At 41.8% G+C, this 18,248-nt stretch overlaps 1 long non-coding RNA gene across 1 annotated transcript in view; it reads left to right on the top strand.

Moving 5' to 3' along the window:
- Positions 1-18,248, top strand: part of LOC131512228 (uncharacterized) — a 195,488-nt gene that overhangs the window by 56,787 nt on the left and 120,453 nt on the right. Inside the window, exon 6 of the long non-coding RNA XR_009262038.1 lies at positions 13,896-13,982. This is a non-coding gene — a long non-coding RNA (uncharacterized LOC131512228). The remainder of the gene's footprint in view (positions 1-13,895; positions 13,983-18,248) is intronic.

Consider the following 18,248-nt stretch of genomic DNA (forward strand, 5'->3'; position numbering starts at 1 on the left):
TTCTCACATGCATGGATAGACCGTTTACCCCTGATTTGTATCTCAGGGACAAATCTGGCTTATTAGCACCGTTATTTGTAAACTGCTAACCTGGCTCCCTGTGCTGTTGTAATGCTATCTTGATGGGTTGCTGTGAAAATGTGAAGATGTCTGTCAGGCAGGAAAAATTATGTAAAAATGATGTGGGTATAGAAAATGGGATCGACAAAATGTAATAAACTCCTCCTGGGCTGAAGAGCAGAGCTGCATATGTAATGAAGTACTTTAGGATTACGTCACCTTTTATATAACATCTGGCAGTGACTTTTATTTCAGAGCTAATTTGAAGAAGCCAGGCGCTTTTCTTTTCCTTTCCCCAAGACTGCCTTTATCTGAAAAGAAGAAAGAAAGAACTGTTACATTTTGCATGCAAAGAAAGCCAGAGTGTCTAGATTACTCCCTTGAGGTAATGGAGAAAAGAGAAAGAAATTGAAAAAGGTCAGGTGAACACGGCAGAAGGAATGAAGAGGTTTGTGTGATTCTTAGTGAAATTGGACCAGTCTAAGCAACCAGACAGGTAATCTGGGTGGCTCTACCCTTCCCTCTTCTCTTCTCTGCTTCTGTAAGACCTGACCCAAGAATGCTTTAGAAAGAGTTTTTCTTTAAATATTTTGTCTGAAGTGAGAGATTGAGAAAATTGTTGAGATAATTTAGGAAAATCCTAAAATTTCTTCCTCTGGCTTGTGAGAAACAGCTTTCTCTCAAACCAACACCTTTCTCGTTGGTAATATTCAGACTTTCAGATCTATCAAAATAGGTTATTCAGATGGCCAAGTCACCACTCCAGTTTGTCTATATAGACCATGGTGAAGGAAAGGCCTTCAGTCACAATGAAAGGGACTTGACTCCTTGGAAGCCAGGAAGCAGGAGGGGAGAGACCCACCTGGGACCTCCCTTTTGCCCTCACACGGCTTCTCTGCTCATGGGCCCCTTTGCACAACCTGGACTTTGTAAACCATGTTTGCTAGCCTCATTGTCCTCCTTCGCCATGTTACTTCTAAATCTTCCATTTTTGCCTCAACCCTGAAAATGCCCTTTTCTGAATTTCAAGGCCATGTCTACAATTCAGAAGAGGCAACGTGTTACTTTTGTACTTAGTGGGTTCCCCACAATGTGTTTGAAAGTTGGTTGGATGTTTGAAAGTCGAACAATAGATTTGCATGTTGTATGGAAGAATTTGTTCGTGGGGAGCTCAAGTGTATGATGAAATCTGTAATTATGGTTTCTGACGGTGCCACCTCCCTGAGGCCTTGGTAACCCTGTGGGTGGGTGAGAACAGGCACGGGGGCTGGAGTGGGTGGTGACCTGCCAGTCGTTGTGGGCCTGGGAAGTTGATCCAGAAATCTCTCTTTCATAGACTTAGCTTTCCTTCTCTCAGCCCAGCCTGAAAGGGCAAGGGCTCGAGTAAGAGGGTGTGGTTTTCACCCCATATCCAAGAATAAACATATGTGACCCCCATGAGGTGGTATACAGGGGGTTGGTGGACATGGATTTGGTGGAGCACTGGAGTGGTTGGGGGGGCAAAGGACACCCTCCGGGATAGTGGCCCTATATGGACTGGCAAACTCCAAGTTCTGTGGCCCGCGATCTCTGGGGTCCTCAGTGGCAGGGGATGGTGCTTCAACTTGGCCATGTAGACTTATCTCTAGCACTGTGGGGAGTAGGTGTTGGGAGTTGGAGATTCTTTTGTTGTTTCAGCTTGGACCTGGCCCCTTTTCCCCGTAGCTATGGCTGCCTGGTGTGAGATCCTTCTGTCATTATTCGGAGGCAAATTAGGAAAGAGAATTCTGAGTATGAAAGGTTTGAAGCTGTCGGTGCTTAATAGTGATGGTGTGGTATAGGAGGTATCTATTTCTGCATAACATACGAGCCCCAAACTTAGTGTCTTAAAATAACATTTGTTGTATCTCTTCATTTTGTGGATCAGGAATTTGGGCAGTGCTTGGCTGGGCGATTCTTTTGCTCCATGTGGCATTGACTGGGTCACTTGGTGCTCTTCAGCTGGTGGCTGGTTTGGGCTGAAGGGATCAAGATGGCTTCACCCACAGCCTGATGTCCTGATAGGAGTGACTTTAGTTAGGTCCCTTTCCATCTCCATGTAGTCCTAGGGCATCTCATGTGCTAAGAGGGCACTCGGACTTTTACATAGTGCCTTGCTTAAGACTCTAAGAAGATAAGGAGGAAGGTGCTGCTTCTCGCAGAGACAGCACTTGGAATTGGCATGGCGCCAATTCTGCCATACTCCATTGGTCAAAGCAGTCACAGGGCAGCCCAGAATCGAGGAGAATGGAAACAGATCTCATTTTTCCAAGGAGAGGAGTGTCCAAGAATTTGTGGCTGTCTTTGATCCACCACATGTGCGTTGTATAAAGGTACGCTGTGTAGAGGAGGAGCTGCAAAGAGGATATGAGGTGGAAAGATACTCCCTTGTGTTTGCTTCCCAACTAAGGACCACAGTTTTCCCAAGGGAAGTGGGTTTACCGAGACGACTAAGCTCACCTCTTCTGCTGTCACCTGAGGAAGACATACTTCTGTTAAACCAGGGCAGTATCGAAGATTCTGTCCCCCTTTGTGGTTTTGGTTCAAAATAAAACTCTCGTTAAAGTGCGTAGGAACGCTGATGGTAGGTGCACCGAGAAAATGTACGTGGATTATGTCTGAAGGGCACTTTATAGATGATATTGGCAACTTTCCAAAGGAAGATTGGGAACATTCCTCATCTTCTCCACTGTGTCACACAGTTGTGCCAATGACTAAACAAGCAATGGGTCATGCAGATTTTTTTTTTTTTTCAACGTTTTTTTTTTTTTTATTTATTTATTTTTGGACAGAGAGAGACAGAGCATGAACGGGGGAGGGGCAGAGAGAGAGGGAGACACAGAATCGGAAACAGGCTCCAGGCTCCGAGCCATCAGCCCAGAGCCTGACGCGGGGCTCGAACTCACGGACCGCGAGATCGTGACCTGGCTGAAGTCGGACGCTTAACCGACTGCGCCACCCAGGCGCCCCAGATTTTTTTTTTTTTTTTTTTTTTTTTTTTTTTTTTTTAAAATTTTTTTCAACGTTTTTCATTTATTTTTGGGACAGAGAGAGACAGAGCATGAACGGGGGAGGGTCAGAGAGAGACGGAGACACAGAATCAGAAGCAGGCTCCAGGCTCCGAGCCATCAGCCCAGAACCTGACGCGGGACTCGAACTCACGGACCGCGAGATCGTGACCTGGCTGAAGTCGGACGTTTAACCGACTGCGCCACCCAGGCGCCCCACAGATTTTTTTTTTTAATGCAGAACAGAGGAGGGGAAAGGGAGAGAATTGTTTTTCAAGCTCTGATTTAACTATGTATCATTTCCTTTGTCTGCCAGTTCAATACAAGGTCCCAGAAAAAGTAAAAATGATGGCAATAGTATGTTTCTCTTTGTTATAGATGTGATATAATACTGGTGGTGTCATGGGGTCATCTTCATGATGACCTCTTCAGACACTCATTTATTTTAACTAATTAGTTTTTGAAAACATAGTATGTGCACAGAGTACAAATTTTAAGGGAACAAAGGGCATAGAATGACAATCTCCCCCACGTTCCTATCTCTGAGTCTCCCATGTCCCTTCCTCAGAGGCAGTCACTCTTTTTCTGCAGATGCCTCCAGACAAATTCCATGCATATCCAAATCCCCCAAACGTGTGTAAGTAATTATAGAACATATAATGAAATAACCTGCCCCTCACAAACAGAAGCATGGTGTATACTGTTTTGTACATTGCTTTTTCATGAAACAGTAATTTGGTCTTTTACTATAATAGTAGATAGAGATTAAGTTCTTTTGTTTCATAAGAGCTACGTAATATTCTGTTCCATGAATGTATTATCATCTTTTTCTTTAAGCCAGTCTCCTGTTGATGGATATTTAGGTTGTTTCCAATCTTTTGCTGTTATAATCAATACTGCAGCGAGTAGGCTTGGGCACCCAGAAGTCCTTGTGCATATGTGAGACTATGTGTAGAAATGGAATTGCGGGGTTGAAGGGTATGAACAGTGCAATTTTGATATCTATTACCAAAAGATCCTCCACAGAATTTCCGTTAGTCTACATTCCTCCACCCAGCTTTCCTTTTGGATTTTGGGGATTGTCAGTGCCATTTGTTTTGAGGAAGTCAAAGGTGAAGAGGTGAAGAAATAAACTGTAAGATTGAACAAGGAAAGATCAACATTTGTGTTTTTTCAAAAAGTTCATTTATTTATTTTGAGAGAGAGAGAGAGAGAGAGAGAGATGACGAGTGGAGGAGGGGCAGAGAGAGAAGGAGAGAGAGAATCCCAAGCAGGCTCTGCACTGTCAGCACAGAGCCGGATGTGGGGCTTGAATTCACGAACTGTGACATCATGACCTGAGCTGAAACCAAGAGTCGTTCACTTAACCAATGGAACCATCCAGGCACCCCCCTCTTTGTGTTTTTTTTTTAATGTTTATTTATTTATTTTGAGAGAGAGAAAACAAGTGGGGAGGAGCAGAGAGAGACAGAGACAGAGAATCTCAAGTAGGCTCCACGTTCAGCGTGGAGACCTATGCGGGGCTTGATCTCACGACTGTGAAATCATGACCCGAGCTGAAATCAAGAGTAGGAAGCTTAACAGACTGAGCCACCCAGGTGCCCTGACATTTGTGTTTTTATATCAGCCTCATTTTATGAGAATTCTAAGCAGCTTACCAAATATTTTGGCAAAATAGACTAAGTGTCAGGCAGTCCTCTCTGCTGGGAAGGCTGCCACATGGAGGAATGAGGAGATTGGACACAGAGTGATAAGAATCTGTTTCTAGTCTGACATTGCCAGGACTCACTGGGGGATCTTGAATAAGCCAATTATCCTTTCTTTGACCTTGGTTTTCTTATCTGTCAAATGAATATTTGGAGTAAATGATCTCAGAAGAAGCCTTGGATCCAAAATTATTTGATTCTATGAAACTCCCTTCACTTTTTATAATAAAAAATTCTATACAGGAACAGCTAGATAATTTGGAAGACCCCATGCAAAGTGAAAATGTGGAGCTCCTTGTTCAAAAATTATTAAGAATGTTGAGATGGCCACAGTGGGGCATTAAGCCAAGTGTGTGAGCCCTTCTAAGCCTAGGGCTCCTGTGCAATTGCATAGATCATAAGCCCATGAAGCTGGTCCTGCTCCTGTAAAGATTCTTGCCTCCAAATTAATGGTTTATTTATGGGGCACCTGGGTAACTCAGTCAAGTGTTAGACTTCTGCTCTAGTCATTATCTCGTCGTTCACAAGTTCGAGCCCTGTGTCGGCTCTGTGTCGACAGCTTAGAGCCTGGAGCCTGCCTCGAATTCTATCTCCCTCTTTCTGCTCCTCCCCCAGTTGCTCTCTGTCTCTCTCTCTCTCAAAAATGAATAAACATTAAAAAAACCCTAAATTAATGGTTTATTTCTACTTAAGTATTTGGTGGTAGTTTAACATAGACATGTGCTTGAGACACTCACCATTCTTTTTTTTAAGTTTATTTTTATTTACTAAAAAATTTTTTTCAACATTTATTTATTTTTTGAGAGACAGAGAGAGACAGAGCATGAGTAGGGGAGGGGCAGAGAGAGAGAGGGAGACACAGAATCTGAAGCAGGCTCCAGGCTCTGAGCTGTCAGCACACAGCCTGATGCAGGGCTTGAATTCACAAACCAAGAGATCATGACTTGAGCTGAAGTCGGACACTCAACTGACTGAGCCACCCAGGGGCCCCTATTTTTATTTATTTTTGAGAGAGAGATTATAGAGCAAGCGGGGGAGGGGCAATGGGAGAGGGAGACAGAATCCCAAGCAGGCTCCATGCTGCCAGCACAGAGCTCAGTGCGGTGCTTGAACTCACAAACCATGAGAACATGACCTGAGCTGAAATCGGGAGTCAGACGCCCAACGAACTGAGCCACCCAGGTGCCCCATTCTGCCATTCTTTTCTAAGGAAAACTACTTTTGTTCACAGCCCTTTGCTAAAGAACCTGCCCTAAGCAGTACCTTGTTGAGTGGGCATCTGATTGGATCAGAAGTAGACACCTTATCCCAAGGGCAGCCAGCTCATAGGCTGGTAGACAGCTAGTAGGAGGGCCTAACAGGAAAAACTCTGGCCAGTGAGAGCTAGCAATTACATTGGTAAACAGACAATCTCTGGAGAAATATGGAGCTCAGTCAGCTGGATTGGGGCTTAGGAAATGGTGAGTGGGTCTGGACAGGTAGAGAAAGGAGAAGCCACACACTGTATAACTGTATAACTGTTAACTGTATAACCGTGTATAACTGATTATACCTCATTACCTCATGTAGCCTACATGAAATTATGACTGTCCTTTGCAACCCAAAAAATATAATTAGCCCAGTGTTATCCTAGAGCATAGCTCCAGCCTATTAATGCTTAAGCCATCTCAGGAATGTGGATTAAGAACAATTAGAAGCAAGGAAAGAAAAAAAAAAATTAGCTCCCAAACCCTGTTTTCTCCTTCATCGGCCAGCTACTGCATTGGAATCAGCTGGTGAGTAGCCTGTGTTGGCCAGGTGAGGGGTGATCTGAGCTGACTGAATGCTGCCTTCTGCCTGCTTCATTTTTTTTAAATTTTTATTTTAATTTTTTTTTCAACGTTTTTTATTTATTTTTGGGACAGAGAGAGACAGAGCATGAACGGGGGAGGGGCAGAGAGAGAGGGAGACACAGAATTGGAAACAGGCTCCAGGCTCCGAGCCATCAGCCCAGAGCCCGACGCGGGGCTCGAACTCACGGACCGCGAGATCGTGACCTGGCTGAAGTCGGACGCTCAACCGACTGCGCCACCCAGGCGCCCCAGTCTTCTCCGTTATTCTTGACATCTTGTTCTACTTCCAGTGGAGTAGCCCTAGGAAAAATGTAGCTTTTCCTTTCTGTTGGCCTATGCTCATAGATCCCTGGAGTCGGCAGCAGGCTGAGGCAGGAGCCGCACTACTTGACCTCTCCAGACCTGTTGTAGTTTAGCATGTTCAGGAAAGGATTCCAATGTAGTCATTTTCCCACCCCTAATTATAGAATGTCTATATAATCATTTGATGCTTTTCCCTCTCCTTCACAGCTCAACAGAGGCTGAGTTTGTTGGTCTTCCGATGAATAACCAACTAATTTGGTCAGGAATGTCGTATAACTTCTCACTGACAGTGATTTGCTTTCTAGGAGGCATTAAAATCTGTGGTGTGTGGGAGCATTATTTATAATAACACACCGGACACAGAGCGGCCTATTTATATGGGGCATGCATACAGCTGCCCTCTGCAAAATGGATCCCGATTCATAGAGCTCACTCCGTAGCCTGAGCGCGCAGGATGAACATGAGATAGGATGCGGGCAGCGTGTCTTCCTCACAGGTGCCTCTTGGAAGGGCACATTTTATGTTTGTGGGGTAGTCTAGAAAGACAAATCATCCAATTGGCATTACACATGCAAAGAGGAACATTGCTATTTGCTTTTATGTGAATGCACTGTGTCCGGTTTCCCACCCTGACAAGGCTCAGGTGCAGGAGGAGGTTAACAAAGGTGAAAGGCCTGGAGTTCTACGTTCGTCCTTCTGGGGCTGCTGGCTGAACTTTGCCGAAACGCAGAGGCTATTTTGATGAGCACCTGAGGGTCAGTTCAGGGACTGGCTTGAGCCTGAGGTCTCTCTGGGGTGCTTACTATGGGAACATGCTAGCACCACGTGCAGGCATCAGTTTTGTGCATAAGAAAGGAATAAATGAATCTGGTAATATTTCCAGGTTCAGATTTTGCTGTGAATTCCAGAACCCTAAGCTTTTCCATGTCTCAGCCCTCTCCTCATAAACAGAGATGTTAATGCTGACCTTCCCCTTAGTGCCGAGACATAATGCCCGTATGTGTTATGGTACTACTTCTTGTTTACGTGAAATATACCTAGTTTTTGAAAATAATAAAGATTTAAATCAGATTTTCTTAGTAGAAGAAAAGAATATTTGGGAAAATCTGTCCGACTGAAAAGTAGCTTAGGAACACTTATCTGTATATATTTAAATTTATTGAGACCACAGTTTTAACAGAATAGTGGATGGGGTGGACCGGTTGGGGGGGCGGTGTAGGTAAAATGTCCCTCAAGAGTCACGAACTCAATCTGGTAATTGGAGGTGAGAGGGAAAGAACTCTTACGGATTAGAACATGATTATCCTGAGGAAATCCAGAGGGGAAATGAATACTTAATTCCTGGGATGAAGAGGGATTAACAGTAGATTACCACAGTGATCTCTACTAGAAGCAATTTGGCCTACTTTATCTTCTCTATTTCCCATTTGGTTACATTTTCATAAACTTACATATTTCATAACCTACATGCTAAATTCTGAAAGCAATGTCATTTAACTTACAACCAAATATAGACCTATCATTGACCACAGACACATCATTGACATACAGACACATGGTTTCCTCTGCAAATTTCTCAAAGAGGACAGAATAGATGGCCTAAATAGAACACAGGGTCAACATCTCCAGCTACTCTATGATGTTGTCTTGACTTTGTAGTTGGTGAGTGATGTGACTTCCCACCCCAACGATGAAAGGCTGGTGACAGCCACCCACAGGAACAAGGTTCTGGTGTGCACTAGGAGGGAGCATACAATTTGTGGATTAAATGAAATGTCAGTGAACAGTCGACATTAGACAAAATTGTGATACATTCCAGAGGCCAGAAAGAATGAAGGACTTGGGGAATTGGATGGAATGTTTCCCTAAAAATTCGCCCCATTCCCATTTGTCCTGGTTGCAAATTGGTCAAATAATCTGAGAATATAGAATAAAAAGTAAGTATACATTGTATACATTACATTGTATACATCCACATTTTCTTGTCATTTACCAATATGTCTTGGAGACTGTAAACAGATCAACTGCCTTCTTCAAAAATTTCTTTAATTATTATTATTATTATTTTTTGAGAGACGGAGAGACAGAATGTGAGTGGGGAGAGGCAGAGAGAGAGGGAGACACGGAATCTGAAGCCTGCTCCGTGTGCTGTCAGCACAGAGCCAGATGTTGGGCTGGGACCCATGAATGGTGAGATCATGACCTGAGCCGAAGTCAGACACTTAAATGACTGAGCCACCCAGGTGCCCCCACTGTCTTCTTTTAAACTGTAGTATGGGTCTCCTTTAGGTGGACATTTAGCTTTCTCTACTATAAATAATACTTCAGTGAATATCCTTATTTATGCTTCTTTGTGCACAGGTGCGAACGGTTCTCTAGGCTAGAGGCTTATGACTAGAATTTCTGGGCAGAACTGTATGGGTATTTACAATATTGACAGATATTGCCAAATTGTCTTTCTAAAAGGATGCTGATTTTCATACCCACCATCAGTGTACATGATAGTACCCATTTTTTTTCTGTATCCCCAGCAACTCTGGATATCATCAATCTTGTTAATTTTTGCCAGTATGGTGGATAAAGAAGAATGACTTAGTTATTCTAATTTGTTTTTCCTTGATTGGTAAAAGTTGAGCATTTTTTCTTGTACTAACTGACGATTTGCATTTGTTCTGTGAAGTGTCTATTTTTGTCCATTGTCCATTTTTTTCTATTGTGGCATTTGTTATTTTGTTGCCTTAGGGTCACTCCTTACATATTTTCTGGATATACTTATATATACTTATTTTATTTATTTATTTATTTTTTTAAATATGAAATTTATTGTCAAATTGGTTTCCATATAACACCCAGTGCTCATCCCAACAGATGCCCTCCTCAGTACCCATTGCCCGCCCTCCCCTCCCTCCCACCCCCCATCAACCCTCAGTTTGTTCTCAGTTTTTAAGAGTCTCTTATGGTTTGGCTCCCTCCCTCTCTAAACTTTTTTTTTTCTTCCCCTCCCCCGTGGGTTCCTGTTAAGTTTCTCAGGATCCACATCAGAGTGAAAACATATGGTATCCGTCTTTCTCTGTATGACTTATTTCACTTAGCATAACCCTCTCCAGTTCCATCCACGTTGGTACAAAAGGCCATATTTCATTCTTTCTCACTGCCACGTAGTATTCCATTGTGTATATAAACCACAATTTCTTTATCCATTCATCAGTTGGTGGACATTTAGGCTCTTTCCATAATTTGGCTCTTGTTGAGAGTGCTACTATAAACATTGGGGTACAAGTGCCCCTATGCGTCAGCACTCCTGTATCCCTTGGGTAAATTCCTAGCAGTGCTATTGCTGGGTCACAGGGTAGATATTTTTAATTTTTTGAGGAACCTCCACACTGTTTTCCAGAGCGGCTGCACCAGTTTGCATTCCCACCAACAGTGCAAGAGGGTTCCCGTTTCTCCACATCCTCTTCAGCATCTATAGTCTCCTGATTTGTTCATTTTAGCCACTCCGCTGGTGTGAGGTGGTATCTGAGTGTGGTTTTGATTTGTATTTCCCTGATGAGGAGCGACATTGAGCATCTTTTCATGTGCCTGTTGGCCATCGGATGTCTTCTTTAGAGAAGTGTCTATTCATGTTTTCTGCCCATTTCTTCACTGGATTATTTGTTTTTTGGGTGTGGAGTTTGGTGAGTTCTTTATAGATTTTGGATACTAGCCCTTAGTCCGATATGTCATTTGCAAATATCTTTTCCCATTCTGTTTGTTGCCTTTTAGTTTTGTTGATTGTTTCCTTTGCAGTGCAGAAGCTTTTTATTTTCATGAGGTCCCAATAGTTCATTTTTGCTTTTAATTCCCTTGCCTTTGGGGATGTGTCAAGTAAGAAATGGCTGCAGCTGAGGTCAGAGAGGTCTTTTCCTGCTTTCTCCTCTAGGGTTTTGATGGTTTCCTGTCTCACATTCAGGTCCTTTATCCATTTTGAGTTTGTTTTTGTGAATGGTGTAAGAAAGTGGTCTAGTTTCATCCTTCTGCATGTTGCTGTCCAATTCTCCCAGCACCATTTGTTAAAGAGACTGTCTTTTTTCCATTGGATGTTCTTTCCTGCTTTGTCAAAGATTAGTTGGCCCTACTTTTGTGGGTCTAATTCTGGGGTTTCTATTGCATTACATTGGCCTATGTGTTTGTTTTTGTGCCAATACCACGCTGTCTTGATTACAGCTTTGTAGTAGAGGCTAAGGTCTGGGATTGTGATGCTTCCAGCTTTGGTCTTCTTCAAAATTACTTTGGCTCTTCAGGGTCTTTATACTTATTTTATATATTTTATAGATTTTGACATTTGTTTTTTTTCTTTACCCATGGTGCCTTATTTTGTTCAGAAGTTTATGTAGTAAAATCTGTCACTCCTTTCCTTTATGGCTTAATAATTTTGTACCTGTTTCAGGATTATAAAAATATTTTACCTAATACCTTGTAGTTAAAAACATAATTTGGGCCTTTAATGAGTCTGATATATAGTTTTTTGGTAATATGTGAGGTAGGAAAAGTTTTCTTTCTTCCTGGAACAAATTCTCATTCTCATTACACCAACCTGAACTATTCCATATGTTTTCCCATGACACTTTGGATTTATGGATCTTTAGGAAGTCTGTAGAGAGAATCCCTGAAATTATATGTGGAATTTTGTGTGATGTGTTTAGGGATATTTTTTTCCTGTAGAGAGAGCCCTTCATTTTCATCAGATGCTCAAAAGGATGCATAGTCCAGCAAAAGTTAAGAAGCCCTGTGTTAGTTACATTCTTTTTTCCTTCCATCGGGAAGTTTCAGAGAGGTAGCCTTGTTTCCCTATCCCTTTCAAACTCTCACTTTCATTTCTTAAATTCTTCTCATGTAGTATCAGGAGGGTTTTCCAGTTCATTCATTCAACAACTATTAAGTGAGCACCTACTATATTAGGCATCATATCAGCTGCCCTCAGCTGGCTGATAGTCTAGCTAGGCAGGCAGACAAATAACTCTCAACACATTATAGTATGATAGTGTTAGCATAGTGCTATGCACAGAGAGCTACAGAAGTTTATAAATGAAAGCAAGTCCTAGACTGTGTGTGTGTGTGCGTGCATGCGTGTGGGTAGTCATTTCAGAAAGATGATTCTGGCATCATTTTGGAGAATAAAGAGAAAACAAAGAGACCAGTTAGAGAGCCAAACTCTGGTTCCATGGTGGGAGAAATGGAAGAAGTGTGAGGGGTTGAGCTGGAGTTGTATTAGTAGAGAGAGAATGAGTGTCAAAAGTTCAGGCTGTACTAAGAAGGGAAAATAGACTGGAATTATTGGTTGGGCTATTGAATATGAGGGTCAGTAGGAAATTAGAAGTCAGGAATAATGGCGCGGTTTTTGGTTTGGGTGACTGGTTGGTTAAGGGAGTCATTGCTGAACTAGGAGATTTAGGCTCAGTACCAGATTTAAAGAAGCTGAGTTCAATTTTGTACACTTATAATAATGCACATTGATACAGAGGCAGAAAGGAATGTGATCACCCTAAGTGAGGGTATAGATGGAGTGAAGATCTGGGGAATGTCCGTGGTTTATGGGTTTGTGGAGAAAGGGGAAGGTTAGAAGGTCGAGAAATAGATATGAGAAAAATCAAGAGAAAATACCATAGCAGACATGGGAGGAGAGAGTTTCAGAAAGGAGGAAATGGTCAACAGGGGAAATACTGCAGGGAAATCAACTGAGATAAAAACAGAAAAGGCCCAGTGAGTAAACAATTGGGAGATCATTGGTGGCCTCCCTGAGAGCCCTTTGAAGGTTGCGGTGGGAGGAGATGCTAGTGGGAGAGAAAATGCTGTGGTGAGGGAAGGGGTTGGAAGACTGAATGCAGGGTGAGGTGGTGAAGGTAGTATGTAGGCAAGTCTTGCCGAAAGCTTTGCTGTGAGGGTTTGGTGGTAGCTGGAGAGGTATGTGGGAAAACCGCTCTTCTCTTCTTATGTAGTGGAATTACGGGGTAAGGCCATTAATGAAGCTCCATTGAAGTTAACCCCCGAACTAACGAATTTGGTTATACAGTAGGTATGTTTTATTCTTGAAGGATTTCAAAGCTGAACTTGATAAAGGCTTTCTTTGACTCATATTTAGGGTGTTAATACTGAACAGCTGAGATAGCTTGGTCACTGACTAATCAGGATAGAAGATACAACCTCTCAGAACAGATGCTGGCTGTGAGCAACAGGTAGGGCCCAGCTAATGAATAATAGTCCTGTTTCCTATTGCCAAGGACTATCTGGCTAGATGTGTGGATGTCTTTCTCAGAAATACCTTGATCAAAGGAACTGGTTTTCTAGATTGAATTAGTGGAAATTGTAGGGCCCTAAAAGGACCAGATCATAGAAATTATAACTATTATTGAAAATATATGCAAACTCTTCTGCTAAATTTGATTGAAGGCCACATTTAAAAATATTTATTTATTTTTGAGAGAGAGACAGAGACAGAGACAGAATCTGAAGCAGGCTCCAGGCTCCGAGCTGTCAGCACAGAGCCTGATGCGGGCCTTGAACTCACGAGCAGCAGGATCATGACCTGAGCTGAAGTCAGATGGTTAACTGACTAAGCCACCCAGGCTGAAGGCCACATTTGTAATAAGGAGCCTTGGGGAGGGGGGGGGGCAAAAAGGACAGAAAGCAAACAGAAACACCGAAAAGTTTTGTCTTTCTTCCCCTAAAAACCAAGATAAACGGTACGTGACCAGTTGGGGAGGAAGAACAAAATGAAGGTAACACATTCCAAGTAAGAATTATAAGGGCAAACAGACTTTAATTTCAAGTGGTATTTCATTTTGAGCTATAAGGTTAGGAACAGAATATATTTTTCTGTAGCAGAGCATGCATGATAGGGAAATTTTCTGGGTCCACTGATGTTTCCTAGGGAATTAAGGCGATACGAATTAGCACCCCTTTACGTGTGCTCTGTGTTTTTATGACAGGATGGGGGTGCAGGAGCAGAGGCCTACAGCTAAAAGTAGATGCACTTTATCATTCTAGCTCAAGACTCCTCCTCATTTTTTCCTTTGGTAAGTGTACAATCTTGTATTATGCCAGGAAATAATTTTTTCAAATAGGAACTGCAGCATATTTTTTTTCTTTTGACAAATGGCATACAGATAAACGTCTCAGCATAATTGGCCCTCTTTCACAGATTTTCATGTGGAATATTTATAGTGAAATGTAAGTCTGTCTGATATATAAACAAAGTTAATTGCAGCTATTATACTCTCCTTTACACTTCTCAGTGATTGCTTAGAATGTCATGTCTCGATACACTTTGAGGAAAATTGTAATTTAAAAGTTAGTTTTGAAAAGAAAGCAGAAAAAAATGAGAGTTTTGTGGGATGGATAAAGTGCTTAATGTTCTTTTGGTGGGTAGAATCAATAATGTTACCTTTCTTGAGTTAAAAGAAAGACAGACTATGTTTGTTTACTTGAATTCTTGTCTGTTGTCATTTTTTTCTTTTTCTTTTTCTTTTGGTTGAATTCTTCTCTTTTAGTTGTATGCTGGAGTTGACTGGAGAAAATACAGGCATACCTCAGAGATACTGTGGGTTGTGTTCCAGACCACCCCAATAAAGTAAATATCGCAATAACCTGAGTCACATGAATTTTTTGGTTTCCTAGTACATATAAAAGTTATGTTTACACTGTATTGTAGTCTATTAAGTGTGCAATAGCGTTAGGTTTAAAAAAAACAACAAACATTATTTAATTAAAGAATCTTCTTCTGAGGGGTGCCTGGGTGGCTACGTTGGTTAAGCATTTACCTTTGGTTCAGGTCACAATCTCATTGTGACATTGAGCTCTGCATGCTGACGACACAGGGCCCGGTTGGAATTCTGTCTCCCTCTCTCTCTGCCCCTCCCACCCCCCCTGCACCCCCATACTTTCTCTCTCTCTCTCAAAATCAATAAACTTAAAACAATCCTCTCCCCCCCACATCTTCTGTAGCTTCTTCTCCTCTCTCAGCCTTTATATAATTGAAGAGAGTTAGGGCCTTCCTCTGGATTGAGCTTTGGCTAAAGAGACTGTTGTGGCTGGTTTGATCTTCTATCCAGACCACCAAAACTTTCTCCATATCAGCAATAAGGCTGTTTCGCTGTCTTTTTAAAATTTAATTTAATTTTTTATTTAAATTTTAGCTGACATACTGTACAATATTGATTTCAGGAGTAGAATTCAGTGATCCGTCTCTTACATATAACACTCAGGACTCATCACAACAAGTGCCCTTTTTAAAAAAAAAAACTTAAAAAATGTTTATTTATTTATTTTTGAGAGAGAGAGAGAGAGAGAGAGAGAGAGAGACAGACAGACAGACAGAGAGAGACAGAGAGCACAAGCAAGGTAGGGACACAGAGAGAGACACAAAACCTGAAGCAGGCTCCAGGCTCTGAGCTGTCAGTGCAGAGCCCAAAGCAGAGCTCTAACCCACAAGCTGTAAGATCATGACCTGAGCAGAAATCGGACGCTTACCTGACTGAGCCAGGTACCCTTCTTAATACCCATCACCCATCTGGCCCAACTCCTACCCACCTCCCTCTGTTAACTCAGTTTGTTCTCCATCATTAAGAGTCTCTTGTGGTTTGTTTCCCTCTCTTCTCTTCCCCTGCCCCTTCACATATGTTCATCTGTTTTGTTTCTTAAATTCCACATATGAGTGAAATCCTATGGTATTTGTCATTCTTTGATTGGCTTATTTCGCTTAGCATAATACATTTTAGCTCTATCCATGTCATTGCAAACGGCAGGATTTCATTTTTTTGGATGGCTGAGTAATGTTGCATGGTATATATATACTACATCTTTATCCATTCATCAGTCAATGGACATTTGGACTCTCTCCATCATTTGGCTATTGTTGATAATGCTGCTATAAACATTGGGGTGCATGTACCCCTTCAAACTCGTATTTTTGTATCATTTGGGTAAATACCTAAAAATGCAATTTCTGGATTGTAGGATAGTTATATTTTTAGTATCTTTATGTTTATTTATTATAGAGGGAGAGAGAGATAAAAAGAGTGTGGGGAGAGGGGCAGAGAGAAAGGGAGAGACAGAATCTCAAGCAGGCTCCTGTTGTCAGCACAGAGCTCTATGTGGGGCTTGAACTCACAAATCATGAGATCATGACACGAGCTGAAATCAAGAGTCAGATGCTTAACTGACTGAGCCACCCAGGTACCCCTCTATTTTTAGTTTCTTGAGGAACCTCCATGCTGTTCTCCAGAGTGGCATTCTCACCTTTTTTCTCCACATCCTCACCAACACCTGTTGCTTTTTATGTTGTTAATTTTAGCCACTCTGACAGGTGTGAGGTGGTATCTCATTTTTTTTTTAACATTTATTTATTTTTGAGAGACAGAGAGAGACAGAGCATGAGCAGGGAAGGGGCAGAGAGAGAGGGAACACAGCATCTGAAGCAGGCTCCAGGCTCCAAGCTATCAGCACAGAGCCTGATGCGGGGCTTAAACTCACAAACCATGAGATCATGACCTGAGCTGAAGTTGGCCATTTAACTGACTGAGCCACCCAGGTGCCCCATCTCATTGTGGTTTTGATTCACCCTGGTGATGAGTGATGTTGAACATCTTTTCATGTGTCTGTTAACCCTCTGGATGTCTTTTGTGGAAAGTGTCTCTTTATGTTTTCTGCCCATTTCTCCACTGGGTTGTTTGCTATTTGGGTGTTGAGTTTGATAAGTTCTTTACAGATTTTGAATACTAACCCTTTATCAGATATGTTGTTTGCAAATACCTTCTCCCATTCTATAGGCTGCCTTTTAGTTTTGTTGTTTCCTTTGCTGTGAAGCTTTTTATCTTGATGAAGTCCCAATAATTCATGTTTGCTTTTGTTTCCTTTGCCTTCAGTGACATGTCTCATAAGAAGTTACTCTGGCTGAGGTCGAAGAGGCTGCTGTCTCTTTCCTTCTCTAGGATTTTTATGGTTTCCTGTCTCACATTTAGGTCTTTCATCTATTTTGAGTTTATTTTTGTGTATGGTGTAAGAAAGTGGTCCAGTTTCATTCTTCTGCATGTCACTGTCCAGTTTTCCCAGTACCATTTGTTGAATTTCCATTGGAAATTCTTTCCTGCTTTGTTGAAGATGAGTTGATCATACAGTTGTGGGTCCATTTCTGGGTTTTCTGTTGTGTTCCATTCACCTAAATGTCTGTTTTTGTATCAGTACCATACTGTCTTGATGACCACGGCTTTGTAATATAGCTTGAAACCTGGAATCGTGATGCCTTCAGTTTTGTTTTTCTTTTCCAGGTTTGCTTTGGCTATGCAGAGTCTTTTGTGGTTCCATACAAATTTTAGTACTGTTTGTTCTAGGAGCTCCTGGGAGGCTCAGTTAGTTGTGTGTCTGACATCGGCTTGGGTCATGATCTCGCAGTTTGAGAGTTGGAGCCTTGAATTGGGCTTCTGCTGTCAGCACAGAGCCTACTTTGGATCCTCTGTCCTCCCCACCCTCTCTGTACCTCTCTCGCTCATGCTCTCTCTCTCAAAAATAAATAAAACATTAAAAAAAGGGATTGTTTGTTCTAGCACTGCAAAAAATACTGGTGGTATTTTGACAGGGATTGCATTTAATGTGTAGATTGCTTTGGGTAGTATAGACATTTTAACAATGTTTGTTTTTCCAATCCATGAGCACAGAATGCTTTTCCATTTCTTTATGTCCTCTCCAATTTCTTTCATAAGTGTTCTATAGTTTTCAGAGTACAGATCTTTTACCTCTTTAGTTAGGTTTATCCCTAGGTATCTTAAGGTTTTTGATGCATGCTTTGCTTTCTTACCATTTGTGTGTTCATTGCAGCAGCACTTAATTTCAAGAACTTTTCCTTTGCATTCACAGCCTGCCTAACTATTTCATGCAAGGGGCCTAGCTTTCAATCTATCATATCTATGATATGCCTTCTGCACTAAACTTGATCATTCCTATCTTTTGATTTAAAGTGAGCGACGTCAGACTCTTCCTTTTACTTGAACACTTAGAGGCCATTGTAGGGTTGGTTATTCATTAGGACTAATTTCAATATTGTTGTGTCTCAGGGAACAGGGGGGCCTGAGGAGAAAGACAGAGATGGGGGATTGGCTAGTGGGTGGAGCAGTCAGAACACACACATTTATTGATTAAGTTTTCTGTCTTATATGGGCACCCCAAAACAATTACATGGGCACCCTAAAACAATTACAATAGTAATATCAAAGATAACTGATCAGAGATTGCCTTAACACATATGATAACAAAAATGTTTGAAATATTGTGAGAATTGCCAAAATGTG

This window comes from Neofelis nebulosa, chromosome 1 (genome assembly GCF_028018385.1).
Source record: "Neofelis nebulosa isolate mNeoNeb1 chromosome 1, mNeoNeb1.pri, whole genome shotgun sequence".
NCBI lineage: Eukaryota > Metazoa > Chordata > Mammalia > Carnivora > Felidae > Neofelis > Neofelis nebulosa.